The sequence below is a fragment of the Diabrotica undecimpunctata genome, chromosome 9 (genome assembly GCF_040954645.1).
Source record: "Diabrotica undecimpunctata isolate CICGRU chromosome 9, icDiaUnde3, whole genome shotgun sequence".
In the NCBI taxonomy this organism is placed as follows: Eukaryota; Metazoa; Arthropoda; class Insecta; order Coleoptera; family Chrysomelidae; genus Diabrotica; species Diabrotica undecimpunctata.
In genome coordinates this window covers 64,778,250-64,793,757 of record NC_092811.1, presented here as the reverse complement: position 1 = coordinate 64,793,757, position 15,508 = coordinate 64,778,250, and the positions used below count along the sequence as shown (strand labels likewise).

The 15,508-nt window shown below is 31.1% G+C and overlaps 1 long non-coding RNA gene across 1 annotated transcript; it reads left to right on the top strand.

Moving 5' to 3' along the window:
* The first annotated feature begins 1,533 nt into the window (after positions 1-1,533).
* Positions 1,534-13,452, top strand: LOC140449636 (uncharacterized). Its single transcript, XR_011951849.1, has 2 exons — positions 1,534-2,261; positions 13,094-13,452. It is a non-coding gene; the product is annotated as an uncharacterized lncRNA (long non-coding RNA).
* The last annotated feature ends 2,056 nt before the right edge of the window (positions 13,453-15,508 follow it).

Below are 15,508 nucleotides of genomic sequence, written 5' to 3'. Positions count from 1 at the left end.
TGATATGATAGCTAAAGCAAACAAAGGAATTAATGTTATGAGAGCAATTTGTGGTACAAAATGGGGATCTGACCCAAACATTCTTTTAAGCTTATACAAAGGGATAGTAAGATCTCATTTAGATTATGCAGCCAATCTTTTAAATCCTTGCAGTAAAAGTCTGATGATGAAGTTGGAACAAGTACAAAATGTGGCCTTAAGGATTATAACAGGTTGTCTACGTTCTACACCAATTTTAATATTACAAGCGGAATGTTCAGTATCCACACTAAAAGTTAGAAGGGAAATATTGGCTCATAAGTATATATTGAAACAAATGTCTGAAAAAAATAACATAGTAATAAGAAGTTTAAATAAGTTAAATGAAGCTATAAACGCAAATAACCAATTTTGGAAGAATAAAGCTATACCAGACTACTCATTAGCATATACGGACATACTCAAAAAATCAAAAAATATAATCCGATACAAAATTAATCCCATATATGAAGTAGAAAGAAAAATTCTTTTGTATCCTATTACAATTAATAGCCTAGAATATGAAAAATATGAAATTGAATCTAATGAAATGTTTTTAGCAAAATATGGTGGAATATATAGTAATCATACCTATGTATATACAGATGGATCTATCGACCCACAAACAAACCAATCTGGATTTGGAATTTATATACCACAGATTAATTACAAATTTTCATCAAGGCTCCATAATTACACACAAATCTGTACAACTGAAATGATAGCTATATATAAAGCTATCTCTGTGTGCATTGAGAAGGGGATCATGAAAGCAGTTATCTTTGCGGATTCAAAAAGTGCTTTATCCAAAATTTCCAGTCTCAAATGGGATCAAATGGATTACGTAACCATAATGACCAAAAAACTATTGGTAGAAGCTAATAATATGGGATTCTCGATAGGAATAGAATGGGTACCTGGACATCAGGGGATTAAAGGTAATGAGGTAGCTGATAGGCTGGCGAATATTGGGAGAGAATTAAGAGTACCATATAATATAAAAAATGTTAGTACAGATATCTTTTGCGTTACAAAAAAAGACATTTTAACACAGTTCTACAATGAATGGCATTCCCAAATTAAACATAAAGATCCAAACTATTGCAGATTGCAGTGTGATTTCCCCATAAAACCATGGTATGCCAAATGTGGGTATATGGGCAGAAATACCATAACAAATATTAATCGTTTACGTAGTGGACATTGCAAAACTCCTTGCTATCTCTACAAAATAGGTAAAACGGAAACACCGATATGTGAATGCGGAACCATTGGAACAGTGATCCATATCTTCTTTGAATGTCCCATAAACAAACACAAAAATATGGATCTGTATTTAGAACTAATAAAAGCAGGAGTAGAGAGTCCAATATCTTTACATAGTATTCTATATAAACCCTCTGAGAAAGTTATAAAAATAATTATTAAATTCATCAAATTTTTTCAAATCGATCTATAAAAAAAAAGTTTTTTTTTTTTTTTTTTTATACTTGTCAAAATAATAAAATAAATCTAGAAAATACTGGAAATATCCTAACATACAAAAATGTACGTCCTTAAAATCCTTAATCCTAACCGAAGGTAGCATTACCCATATACCTAATGTGACAATGTTTGGAAGCTACCCCCAAACGAGAAAAGTCTAATCTAACCTTAAATGAAGAAGATAAACAAATGGAAAAGCTAATCTTTCAGTATCACCCAGTTGTCAATTAGCAGTAAACAGTAACCTTAAATGAAGAAGATAAACAAATAATGGAAAAGCTGATCTTTCAGTATCACCCAGTTGTCAATTAGCAGTAAACAGTAACCTTAAATGAAGAAAATAAATAAATGGAGAAGCTCATCTTTCAGTATCACCCAGTTGTCAATTAGCAGTAAAAAGTAACCTTAAATGAAGAAGATAAACAAATGAAAAAGCTGATCTTTCAGTATCACCCAGTTGTCAATTAGCAGTAAAGTAAACAGAAGTAGAAATTTATCCCTGGTTGTGCATTGCCTAGAGCAAGACGAGCATAACCTTACATGTACTGGGTAAATGATTATATAATCGAAACCCAAAAACAAACGAAGAAGAAGAAGAAGAGTTGAGTATTGCCCGACGCCATATTTATACGACGTTTATATTCTTTGGTGGAAATGTGCTATCTGCAGACATATTCTCTATAAAAGATGAATGTATAATCGAACAGTTGAATTTATAATTTGATCACATGTAACTGTATCGTCCACAACTAAGGAATGTAAGTAGTATCATTAGTTCATAACTACCATTAATCAGTCTTGGTTTTCCTTGTATTTTGTTTTAAGTATATATATTTAGACAATAGTTATAGCAGTAGAGGACACTCGTAGTAATTAATCCAAATTGCGTACATTTCTGAATGTGATAATCATAATCGATCTGCAGGCCAGGTTGCCACACGTGTTTGTGGAAAAAAATTTTATTTGTTAAATCGAGATAGCTAAATTGCAATCTTGATTACTTAATACTTCTGTTGGGACTGTTTTATACTTATTGTTCTAGTAAAAGTTTTCGTTTTTATGTACACTCGTAACTATTCTTGCAGTAACTTTTATTACTAAAATAAGGTAGAAATTAACTAATTTTCATTAGCTACAATCAATTTCTCTTCCATATAAAATATATTGAACAAACTTAAAATCATTTTGTTGTAATAGTACTTAGGCCCAAACTTATAATGTATCTTGTTAATTGTTTCAGATCATAGGTATAAGGTTTCTTAAATATTTTAAATTTTATGGTATTGTCACAGAATCACATATAGTCACATTTAGATTATTTGTTAGATATTCTGTTTTATTATGATCCATATTATTATCATTAGCTGGACAATCCTTTATGACTTGTTGTCTTCCAGGATTTTTCTCAATTTTGATCTATTTTTTTTTTCTTTTTCTTGTTCTAATTTTTAAGGTTAGCTCCATGCAAGTTTGAGTCTTCCATTTGAGCCGTTTCTCACTGGTGCATCACATATTATTTTCTGTTATGTTTCCTTCTGCATCTGTTGAACATATCCAGAGTAAATGTCCAATAATCTTTATTCATGTTTGATGTTAGGTTCTTTGTATGCTGTCTATAGTTTAAAATGAATCATCTGCATCATACACCATTTTCTTTCAGTCATGTAAGTATGCTGTGGTACCAGGATTTTTTATATTTGGTTTTTGTGTTTATATCAGATCTTAAATTGTTAATTTGACCATTATAATTTTTATATACAATCTGCATCCTTCTTTTAATTTGTTCTTACATTATTCTGACTGGTGACTAGTGCACCTACTATGATTATGTTCTGTAGATATCTCAAATATGTGGATTTATCTACATGCATGTATTTTGTTTTCAATTCCTTAATTCAGCATTTTTATAGGATCTGCCATCTGATCATGAATATCTGATGATCTATTGTGGATGTGCAGAATCTAGACTAAGTAGTTATAGTATCTTTCAACTATTTGTTCTGCATATTTCAAATTATTGTGTAATTTCTGCTCTCAAATAATTTTTGATAATATCTTACAGGCAATTCAGCAAGTTACTCACCCAATAGTTTCTACATTGAAGTTGATCTCAATTTCTGTGTTGTAGAATATATGATCACAAGTGTATGCAATTCATACAAGACGTTGTTACAGTTGATCCTGTGACCCATCCTGTGCAGCTTTCCCATTTTAATGTTATGATATCTGGATCCTGGTATATGTTCTATAGTTTAAAGTTATATCTTCTTCACCAAACTCCACTTCTTTTGTGCCTTTGTATGTATTATAAGATTTTTCTTTCAAATGTAATTAATAATCTTTCCATACTTTTAGAGAGTGTATAAGTTTCTAAATCATATGTAAGTACTAGTCTTAAGGTTTTGTATATTTGGCATTTTGTTTTTCTTGTTTTTCATTTGATCTCAGTTGCATAATTAGCCATGGTAATATTTTTATTGGAATTGAATATTCTTTTCTTCTCTTCTTGTGTTTTTATCTGCATGCATATTTTTGGCCTGATTGATTTTAATGCCACTATTTTGTGCAGTTGATTCTATTTGATTGAATGCATCTATTATTTCTCTTATTGTTCCTCCAGTTTCTACTGTTGTGTCTCTTACTATTTTTTTTAGTATGATGTTGAACACGATGCACTATAGGTTATTCCCTGACATAGTCGCTTTTTTCCAACTATTAATTTGTTTTGTATCCAGATTTTACTTTCTACTGTTAGAATTTCTTTCATCAACACTATTATTTCTGTTGGCAAATTAAATTCTTTTATTTTTTGTATTAAAAATTGCCAGTGTATATTGTCATATATGTTTTTTTTTCAAAGTCTATGAAGTGATGATGTGTAGAAGTTTATTTATTCAAAAATAGGGAAAGCCCTAATATACATAAAAGTAATAAATTTATAACATTAATTCATAATAAGATAAAAATATCAATTACACTTAAATGTAGTACCTAAAGTTATTAAAAATATAAAACAATAATATATAACATAAAAATATGACTAAAAAACAACTACCTAACTATTGGTGCTTTTAATATGATCCATTAACTTGCTTTTAAATGTTTGTACAGATAAACAACTTTTATCTGTTCGAGGAAGCTTATTAACCCTTTCAGTCACTGTGTCGTCAATTGACGACACAAGAATTTTAACTTTGTTTAAGTAAATATTACAGGTAGTCACAATTTTGTCAATTGACAACATCAAAAACGGGCCCTATTTTATTAAAAAAAATGCTAATATTCCTACCAAAAGACATTACCTTACAAAAGAGTACCATAATTGGAAATAATTTGGAATTATTAACAAAATATATTTCATTACACTAAAAAAAAGCGTGACCGAAAGGGTTAAAAAGATCAAAACCCCTAAACAACAAAGATATTCTTGAAGCCATCCTTTTTGTTTTCACAATGTGTAAATTTTAGTTATCTCCAGTAGGGCAATTTTGAATGTCACAATTCCACATAATAAACTCAAAAAAGTGAACAGGTGCCAAAAACTAATTTTAGCTGAAGTTGACAAATTTTTAGACATCCTTAAAAAAAGTATAATTTTTTGGATAAATTTTTTAATATACAACTAAAATGGTCATTAAAAGACAGTAAATTATTCAATTGAAAATCAAGGTACTTAATTGTTGTGATTATTTCTATTTTATCATTGTCAATTTGAAGATTAATAATAGTATTTATATCAATATTAGAGTATTTATATTTAGTTGTTATTATCATAGCCTTCATTTTTAAAACATTTAACTTTAGTTTGTTGATCTTTAAATATTTATTAACAGACTATAATATCAAATTCTTTATAGATACAGCATTTCTAAGTTTGAACTAAAACATGCAAGTAGGGTGCCATCTGCATATAAATTAAAGAAATCATATTTAACAAACAAGTTTATATTATTTAAATTCAATATGAATGATGGGGGTCATAAGACACTGCTTTAAGATAAACCAATATTAACACCAATTTAAGAAGTAATATCATCAATCCTCATTTGTTAGTTTCTATCCAATAAGTAATCTTTAAACCATTCAAGAACATTTCCTCTAATACCATTGCCTTCTAATTTTAATTTTCTAATCTAAAGCTTTTTTAAATCAAGGAATACCACTACTACATAATTATCATTGTCCAATTCAGACCTGAATTTACAAAGTGAAAGTTGCAGTGCAGTCTCGCAGGAATACTTTTTATGAAAACATAACATTGATTTCGTGTGTGGGTGTGTGCGTGTGCGCGCGGGGGTGTGTGTGTAAATGTGAAAAATATAATAACACTGAACAAACTAAAAAGCGTATTTATCTTTCTATACACATTTTTAATTAATTTCAACCCTTTACTGATTTTTCAAATTAAAATTTAATAAAAATAACTATATTTTTCTTTATTCTTATTTGTGCAGAAAATTATGAGAATAGGAAAAGCTAATGTAATATATACAAAATTTTACTAATCTCTCTAATCAATAACAAATACCTTTTTATAATAATTTGATGACCATGGTAGTTTAACAAAAGAGGCTTTGAGTAAAGAGTAAATTCTTACTTATAGATACAAAATGTTCATTTATTTGGAAATATTTTATTAGTTATTGTATTTAGACAACATTCAGACGACAATTTTTAATTCTTTACCTGCTGAAAAATATTTATTTCAAACTGATACAGAAATTTGCAATTGTTTGAAATACAAGTAAATAACTTTTAAAAAGGGATTATGCTAATTCTCAAGTGAATGAAGATTGAGTTACTTAATTATAAGAACAATATTTCTTAGAAATCTAAAATATGTAAGTCCGTTGAAAAAGAGTGTCACTACAATAACAATTTTTTTCATATCGAATGTCAACAGGGGAACTTTTTTCCTCTGAAAATTTCACGTTTTCATATCATTTCTAATTATTACTCAAGAAAGTTTCAATAATTTTTTTCACTTACGGAAATATTTAAATGTACTGACAAAAATTAATCGATAATTACATAATATTGTTTTGTCTATAAAAATTAAATTTGCAAAAAACTGAATAAAACTGGAATTGTTTTTAGATAAGTTCCACATGACATGCTAGAGCTTATGTAATCTGTGTATTATGTAAAAAACCAGTTAACATTTCGAGACATTTTGGGCCCTGTTTGACTTTCAACAACGATTATATAATGTCGCAGTGTCAATGATAAAAATAGTATTTGTATTGTTAAGACACTGTGACATTGTACAATCATGATTGAAAGTCAAACGAGGCTACGAGGCCAAAATATTTACTTTTACTTGGGAGGGGGGCGTTTTGCTAAACAAAATTAATTTCTATGGTTACTACATTTTAGTAAATTACATATGCACTTATTTTCCCATCTATCAAGTGACAGCTGAACTAATTTCTCACTACCAAAACGACCACTTGATAGCGTAATATCAACAAAATCACTAGTTTGCAGATTTTAATTGTAATTTTATCTTTAGGTACAGTTAATTTAAAAATTACAGCAGTATGGATAATGAACGTTTGCTAAAAATAAAGCTTTTTGAATAGTTAATCATTTAACATAGTTATTTTGTACCAAATTCAAAAGTTATTGCAGAATACCAAATTTTAGGCAGGTTACCAACTAGGCTATGACGTAGATTTATTTAAGTACAGTTATGAAAAAGTTACTGCTTTATTTGGAAATTTTAACTAAATATATAGTAACGATAACTACCTAAAAAGTATATAAATTTTAACATTGTGACATACCACCTTAAGCACAATGGCATCCTTTTCTAAATGGGCTTGTAGTTCCGAAAGACCGTTGCAGGGACAGGCGAGAAATTGTGTAAAATTTTTCATCATCATTGGCTCTACAACCCTGTGTGGGTTCAAGAGTCAGTCTCCATTCCCCCTATCTTTCGCCCTGGTTTTCCAATTGCTGACCCCTAGATTCCTCAAGTCATCTTCGACTTGAGTTTTAAATCTAGATCTTGGCCTGCCTCTCTTCCTGGTTCCTACTGGCTCTTGATATAATATCTGTCTTTGGGGGTCCCCAGTGTCCATTCTTTCAAGGTGTCCTAGCCACCTTAGTCTATTAATTTTAATAGACCGGACGATGTTGCATTTTTCATAGCATTGATACAACTCAAAATGCTACTCTTCCGTATATGTGCCTAAGTATTCTTCTTCCAAAGCGGCCAAACAGTTCTTCGTCGCTTTTTACCATAGGTCCGTGTCTTTGACATATGTCAGGACAGGTTTAATAAGAGTTTCATATATTAGTATCTTGGTTTTTCTGCTAATTATGTGAGATGTTAAGAGCTGCTTTAGTCCAAAGTAAGCTCTGTTCGCCAGGTATATTGTTCTCTTAATTTCTACGCTTACTAGGTTGCTGTTATTTAGTTGTATTCCAAGATATATAAACTCCGAGACCCCTTAGACTGTGTGTGCTTTTGTCACCAGATATTGTGGTGCCGCTATTTGTGTGCTGTTCGTGACCTTCATGTATTTTGTTTTGGATACATTGACCTGCAGTCCCATTGTCTTCGCGGCTTTTTCTAATGTTTCAAAAGCCTGTATCAGGTCTCTTTTTGTCTGTGTTACTATGTCAATGTCATCTGCGTAGGCGAATATCTGTACACTTCTATTGATGATCGTACCTCTGGTTGTTATGCTCATTTCTTATGGCTCTTTCTAGCGTGATGTTAAACAATAGGCACGATAGACTGTCTCCCTGGCATAATCCAGTATGTGTTTGAAAAGACCTTGACACTCTGTTTTGTACCTTGACTTTGCACTCAACTTTCGAAAGAGTTGCCTTTACCAATGCTATTAAATGCGACGGAATATCTAGTTCTGCCATGGCATTATAAAGTGCGCTTCTGTTTACACTGTCATAAGCGCTTTTAAAATCTATAAACAGGTGGTGGGTATCGATTCCATATTCATATGTCTTTTCTAAGGTTTGTCTGAAAAGGAAAATCTGATCAATTGTTGACCTTTCTTTTCGGAATCCACATTGGTATTTGCCTATTTTTTTCTCAGTATATACTATAGTCCTACAAGATATTCAAAAAGGTGACTAATACATTTAATATGACAGCCGAATTGTACGAGGTCTAAATCAAATACGCCGTTTACTAATCAGAAAATCAACACAATATCAGTTCACAACATTTTTATTGATCTCCGTACATTTTACTCGATGATATGCGGTCTTTTACAGTGAGCCAGCTGTAACAACAAATGCATTCACGATACGTTTTAGCAAATAATATTTGGTCACCACAAATAATCCGAATTCGTAATTATTCACTCCTTATCAGTGGCGTTTCATGAAAGCGTGCTTAAAGTCTTGTATTAAAATTTGAATTTATTTGAGAATTTATTGAATAAAATAAAAACAGTTACGTTTTTTTTAATAAAATGTTTAGATAATTTATTGCCAAATAACAAATATAACAATTGTTAGTAAAAACGTTTGTATTTATACGTATTTATGTTATAATTTGTAATCGTAAAGGCTCTGTACTGAGGTATTAAGATTTTAGAATTTGTAAATCTTAAATAATATTGTTCTAAATAAAATTGTTTTGAATTGGAAAAACTATTTTGGTCAAACTAGTGTACTAGGTACAGTTTATATTATGTGGTTTACAAGACTTAAAAACCGATTTTAATCGCTTGAGAATGTTCTAAGGGCTCTGCTTATTAACGAGTGACATTAAAAAGTAAGTTAGCCAATTGTAGTGTCAATTACAGAATGCGTGTTAATTTTAAGTAATTGATTTGTTGCGTATCAATTAACTGAAATAAAATCTTAAAATAAATAGGTTTTAACTTTCAGGTATTTTATTTTGTTTCATGAATTTATGCAATAAAATCTTTAGTGTTTCTATAAACTATTCAATTTATGATGATATAAATAAGCTAATATACAATAAACTAATCACAACTGAACCAAATTTTTAATAATCTTAAGAGGTGGAGTTATAACCTCTCCAATTAACTTGTTTCCACACCACCCATGGGGTAAAGTTTTCGGTGCGTTTTATTTGTACGTGGTGTCCCCAATAGGCCTAATCCACAATGCAATATTCATTCAGAGTCTGTTTCTGACTGAGATGAATTTAAATGAGATTGTTTTATTATAAGAGTAATCAATTTTTTCACAACACTGGTAAATGTGACTGTTTCAATTAATTTTAAAAGCACATATGTACCTCATATATATAGCTATGGAAAGCTCGAAACGGAAGTGGAGGATCAAGCGAATAAAGCAAACAGAGCCGCAGGTTGCCTAAATGAAACAATATGGAGAAATAAAAATATCGGAAAAGAAAGGAAACGTAGAATTTACAAAACAGTCATCAGACCAATAAATGCGCGGCAGAAACACGACCTGATACAAAAAGGACAAAAAAATAGCAGAGATGACAACCCTTTGAAAAAACGATGACAAGACAAGGTGGGCGGCATTAATAACTGCGTAAAAAACAGGAATAATGGAATGGCTACATAAGCCGAATGACAACAAATAGAGTAGTAAGCACGGCGAGAGACGGTTCTCCAATTTGAAGAGGATCAGTGTAAAGATCACGAGAACAATGGAATGACAACTTACTGGAGGCACATTGAAAAAACAGATAGTCATATTTACACAAAAAGAAGAAGAAAATATGTACCTCATAATTTTCCAAATTATTTTACTCCATTGATTCTGCAGGACTGTCTGTTGAACTGTCTGAATCATTTGATCCTAATTGTATTGTCACAGGCTCAATAACAGTATCCACCATGCCGTCCAATCTCCACATATCGTCTTATACTTTAATAACATGGCTTATCGCATTGTTCCAATCAGTTGAATGTATATTGTCCAAACTGGCTTGCAAGAGGCGCTGGACATCAATAATTTTAAAAGTGACATTTTCTCGAGCTACATATCCTTTCATTTGTGCCCAAATTAATTCTATTGGGTTTAGTTCACAATGATAAGGTGGTAGTCTTAAGACGGTAATGCCATGAAGTCTAGCCATTGTATCCACAGCATACTGACGATATGTACTACGATGTTGTCCAATAATATTCATTAGCTCCATTTTAACCATATCCTCGCCGTATGGAATGGATTTTTCTTTTAACCAATTTTGTAAAACTACTTTTCTGTCACTCATATTAGGAATTCGTTCAACAAGTCGGCTATGATAGGATGCATTGTCTAATACTACCACTGAATTAGGTTCAATACGCTGAAGAACGTTTTCGAACCATTTTTCAAAGCATGTGGCGTCCATGTCCTCATGATAGTCGCCTGTTTTCTTTGATACAAAAATGAGAGCACTATTTTGCAGAAAACCTGTATCACTACCGATATGAGCTACAATAAGACGCTGACCTTTGCCTGATGGTGCTCGTAATCCTGTTGATAAGCCTTCTATAAATGCTTGACGAGGAGTTGTTACAGTCGTATCATGCCAAATTTTGGAAACTGTATGACCGGCATTAATCCAAGTTTCATCAAGATAATAAATTTTTCTTTTGGAAAGACGATAATCTCTAATAGAGCGCAAATATCTTCGTCGCCATGTTACTATTTCCTCTTTATCTATTAAAATTGATTTTCGAGATCGTTTCATGTAACGAAAATTTAACTTGTGTAGAACTTTTCTTAGCGTTTCGGCGCTCATTTGAGGAATCATATTGTTTTCCAGTAACTTGGTCCTAACTGTTTTGATCGTTGGGGGCTTATTTTCTAAAAAGAATGTATGTACAGTCCTCCTGATTAAATTCAGTTGTGTTTCATCTAGATCTAGAGGTTTTCGTCCACGCTGCGTGCGCGAGTTTTTGGCGCACTTAAAGTTGCTGTAATTTTAACTTCACGCACAATCCGTTCCACTGTCGAGGCTGACACCCCTGTTAAAAAGGAACAGCGATCTACAGCATCCGTTGTAGAATGTGTTTTTTTAAGTCCATCATACACTTTACACACGATTTGTTTCTCAGCTTTTGAGAGAGGTTTGTGTCGATGAGATTTTGTGGTACCTGCGCCAACAGCTGCATCCATTTTTATTCTATAAAGACGAAAATATACTTTCATTAATATTGCAAAGTTTTATTTATTGTTTTAACTTCTGTGTTTAACAATGTAAATGAAATGTCAATTATAGTATTTTTATTATAGAGTGTTGCTTTATTACCCAGGAAACAAAAATTGAAAAGCCATAATGAACAATATTTCTTATCTTAACTTAAATCAAGTGATAAAAGTTTTTAACAGTATCCGGGCCCCTTATAACATTATTGGCTGAACCATGTTCCATACACTTCTTGAAATTTTCTTGATTTTAAAAATTAATTATTGATAATACAATAATTATTGACTTTTTCGATTAAAAATCTAAGTATTAATGGTTTTACTTCATTACAATATAATAATTAATTCTTGATTTTTTTATTACAAATCCAAGTCTTAATCGTTTTGTTTTAAATCTTACAATGAGTTTAATGTGTTTACTTGTCATTTCATGATTTCATTTAAGACAAATACGGCAAATCAATAGATTTAAATTTCACAGCTGTTTAATTTACTCACCTCGAAATAACGAAATATAGGTAGTTGTTAACAATAATAATATTCTAACAATAATAATAGTCTAAAATAACAATAATAATCTACGAGTTTGCAGTGAAAACTTTCCGCTGTAATGTATCAAAATTCACTCACGTTCACTGTGCACTACAGTACGCTACTGACACTTCTCAAATTTAACCATTATCAGCAGCTACAAATGTATGTGTCATCGTCTTCAAATTCTTGTCGGAGTATAGTAAACGTATTATAATACCTACATTCCAATTGTCTGGGAGTTTTCCTTCTCTCCAAATGGATGCAACAAGTTATATTATGTATTTTTTAGCGCGTTTGCTCCATACTTAAACAGCTCGGGGAGTGTACCATCTTCTACAGGGGATTGTTGTTTTTAACCTTTTTATTGCCTTGGCAACTTCTTCTGCTGTTGTCCTTACTTGTCCCCACTGTGGTCATTTATGTCAGTGACTTCTCGGTTGCCTATATTTAATTTCTCAGCAAAATTCTCCGCCCATCTCTCCACTATTTGATCCGGCTCATTGATAATTCCGGCTTCCTTACTTTTTATTATGGTTATTCTAGGTTTAAATTCTTTTCTGTTGTGGATCACCTTTTCATAAAATTTTAGCGCTTCGCTTTGTGAATTGAGCCTTTCTAGTTCCTGTAGCTGGTTTTCTAAATGTCGTTTTTTCTTTTGTTTTAGTGTCTTTTTCTCTGCTTTTCTCATCTGTTTGTACTCATCTTGATTTAAAATTTTTATAAACTTTTAAAATACATTTAAAATAAAATTAAAATTTTTTAATATTACACCTTTTATAAAAGAATTTTTAAATAAATGTTAATTAAATTTGTAAATTACGCAACAGTTCTATGTTGCGTAATTTTTGGGGTTACAACCATGTCGCGGGCCTGATGGAATATAATTGATATTGATTGAATAGATGTTGATTTATTCTAATAAATTCTATTTTTTTTTCAGGTTAAAAACATATGCTCAAATGCTGTGTCTCAAATGGTGTCTGAATACATATAAATGGATTTTTAATTATTAAGGAATGCTGCCATCATGGAGTTTGGTTTGCTCGTTACCACAAAAGATTTTCTGTCGAAGATGCAATTTTAAGTTTGATCTTTTTTATGGATTCGTTCATATACTATGCTGGTGTATCGGATCGACGTCGAATTGGATGTAGAATATAAGGCAGGATAGCATCAAAACAGAGATAGCCGATTGTGTTTAGAAAAAAAAAAGACAACGGCAAATAGCATTTAAAATCTTGATCTATCGATGATTAATGTACTGTCCTAAATCATTGTTAATATTAAATTTTGTTTGTTGTGGTGTTTTTTTATAACCAGTTTTCCTATAGATCTAAATTAATTGTATTATTTTTTCAGAAGAAAATATTAATATTTTATGAACTTTAAAAACAATCTTAAACTTCTTCTTTTTCTTTTTATGTAGATATGACTCTCCGTTTTTCAATGTGTCTCCAGTAAGTTGGGGTTCCATCGTTTTCGTTGTCTTCCTATTGATGATATTCCTATTAGGGAACCGCCTTTTGCCGTCTTTACTGTTCTATTTGTTGTCAGTTTTGACTTAAATTGCAAAATTATTAACCAGACACAAAAAGTATATATAATAATGTGATGAATGAGGCACTTGGACAGTCCACACCAAAGTAGCTTTCGAATTAAGTAGAGAGCTGCAGAAGAGTTTGTTGTGGAACTCTGAGGACCTTATCGTCTTATTTATTTAGAAATACTTTTTGAATAAATGAGATTGGTTCAATAACCAGCGGTGCAAGTAAAACTAACTCACTAACATAATATTAATAAATTTATTATTCTCCTGTTGTAACAGTGATGATACTAACTTTATAATTCCAACGGTCTGTGACTAATTGGTCGCAACCAAAGCCATTAATACCACGAAAAAATAAAAAAAATAGTTAACGCAGTACATATTTTACAAGTTTATTTGAACATTACGCCAGTGTTTGCTTTATATTTAAAATATCGGTGTATAATTATGCAATAAGGAGTGGAGTACTAACTGAAATTCAGACAAGATATTTACTGAATTTCTATGACGTGAAAAGTGGTAGATCAACATCAATGATTTGCAACACTAAGGACGACTTCTTATACACATTAGTTTCAAATCCCACTGCAGAATCACTACGTTAATAACGTAGTTATTCAAATTCACGTTTACATTTATAAAATTAAAGCTAAGTTTTTATTTGATGATATAGGCCTGAGAAAGAAAGACGGCTACCGCGCAACGCTACTGGTTTATCGATATATATATATATATATATATATATATATATATATATATATATATATATATATATATATATATATATATATATATATATATATATATATATATATATATTTATTTATTTATAATAATCGTTAGGTTAGCATTGACTTTAAATTTGAAAAGTCAATTTATGATTATTATAAAACAAAAAATTGGAATTGTATCTACAAGAAAATGTAACGCACTTTGCATAGTTATTTCATGTACAGTAAGGTCCTAAAGTAACATAAATTCATGTTATGCAATATTGTGAATAAAAATGGAAAATCCTGAAACATGTCAATTTATTCCAATGTATCTTGAACTCCCTAGGGGTAGTAGTTACCCCTGAAAAAAGTTCAAACGAAAAGAGGTAACGTGTGATACATCGTTTAAAAGGGGTTTCAATGCTCTATTCAGCAATGTAAATTGTTGTATATGTACTTGTAACGTAATGAAAGATGGTGTGAATGTATTTTAGATTCCTTTATATCACTAATCAGAAACATGTGCGTGGTGTAACCTATACATAACTTATTCCCTATTCGTAATCATCTATAATAATGTCCCATGACATCTGTCCACGTCCAAGTGTCATGTCATGGAACTACTAAGTCAAGTATATGACAACTCTCCTCCTCATAAGGAAATGCGAAACTTGTAAGGTTAGTAAATTAAAAACAAAAACAATACTTACAAGTCCAGCCTTACAGGCATTTTTTTCGTCCACTGGGACCTTCGTAGTACGGGGGCGCCATCTGAGCTAGCTGCAGTATTTGTAGTATCTAGTATTTGTGGTAAGCAAGTTGAAGTATTATTTGAATCATGTACGTCTGTATCTTGAACTGAACTAGAACATGGTGCTGCTTCATTTGGCGAAAAAGTATTTGTAACAATTGGATTATTACCCAGGTCAAAATGTGTCGGTTGTATATTAATGTATACAGGTGTATAAATTTTCCTCTATAGATCTGATTTGATCTATATGTCTCTACCAAATTCCCATTTATCAGCATGTATGAAATCACAAGTCTCTACTCTCTCACCCACCTAAGTTTCTTACCTTGAGATGGTTTTGATTTT